The 1051-nt window shown below is 60.5% G+C and overlaps 1 protein-coding gene across 1 annotated transcript in view; it reads left to right on the top strand.

Moving 5' to 3' along the window:
* The window catches only part of BAIAP2 (BAR/IMD domain containing adaptor protein 2), a gene marked incomplete at its 5' end in the record, with an annotated part of 8270 nt that overhangs the window by 869 nt on the left and 6350 nt on the right, over positions 1-1051 (top strand). The gene's annotated exons all lie outside the window — the stretch shown is intronic.

Raw genomic sequence — 1051 nt, forward strand, 5'->3', positions numbered from 1 at the left:
CCTGCTCAGAACCTGGTTCCTTGCTCCTGCCTGGCAAAGCTCGCTCCAACCCTGCCCTTAGCAAAGACAGGGATTAAACTAGAGGTTAAACCAACCCTCCTGCTCTTGCCCCTTCCCAGGCAGCCCACGTCTGGAGCTGCTGCCTGCCAGCCTGGGGAGCAGCGGCTCCCTGTGCTGCTCCAGAGCAGAATCCATCCGGATGAGGTCTGGGAACACCAGTGCTGCTCCCTCAGCCTCCTGCTCCTGTTCTGGTTGTTCCCCACCATCGCTCACAGAACCCATCTGTCACCGCCGCGCTTGGTGCTGGGGAGCAGGAGTTTGCATTAGTCAGCTCTGTCCTCATGCTGCACTGCGGGCTGGGTCGGTGCTTGGCATGTGTGAACCCCTCCTGGAGTGCAGGAGGGAAAAAATTCCCTCCCAGGGATTCAGGGATCAGCAGGCACGAGGGTGCCGGCACTCGCAGCGCGGCTGCGGCACGGTGAAACCAAAAACGTCTGGCAGCAGCAGCAGCATATGGAGAGGGATTTTGCAAGAAGGACTTTGCAGGTGGCTCCTCCAAAGCGTGGTGGGTGTATGTGTGATGTGGGCGCCCGGCCCTGCACCAGCCTGGCAGCCGGCGCGGGCTTTGCCGGCTAAAAATGCCGTCCCGGTGCTGCCTGCGGCTCGCAGAGGATGCTGGCAGCAGCCACGGTCTGGGTTGGTGAGGCTGTGCCTTGGCTGCAGCTGGTGGCCAATAGTGGGGAAGTGTTTTGGGGCTTTGAAATTGGCTTTTGAGGGTTTTTTGATACATAGGGACCAAGTTATCTCCTGGTGGGACCGGTTGTGAAGCCGTGCAGAGGTGTCACATCACCCGCTGCCCCACTGCTCTGCGGGGTGAGCAGTGGGTGAGCCATGGGAGGTGTTCAGGCAGGTGACTGGGGGTCTGTGGGGTGTTTGGCTGGGGAACGACCTCATGGGGGTTTGGGACATCTCCTCCCTCGGAGATTCCCACGGCGGGGTGCTCGCTTACCCAGCACGGGTGTGTTAGCTGAATAGGGGCAGGTTTAACTCT

The sequence above is a fragment of the Antrostomus carolinensis genome, unplaced genomic scaffold (genome assembly GCF_000700745.2).
Source record: "Antrostomus carolinensis isolate BGI_N321 unplaced genomic scaffold, ASM70074v2 scaffold32551, whole genome shotgun sequence".
NCBI classification, from domain to species: domain Eukaryota; kingdom Metazoa; phylum Chordata; class Aves; order Caprimulgiformes; family Caprimulgidae; genus Antrostomus; species Antrostomus carolinensis.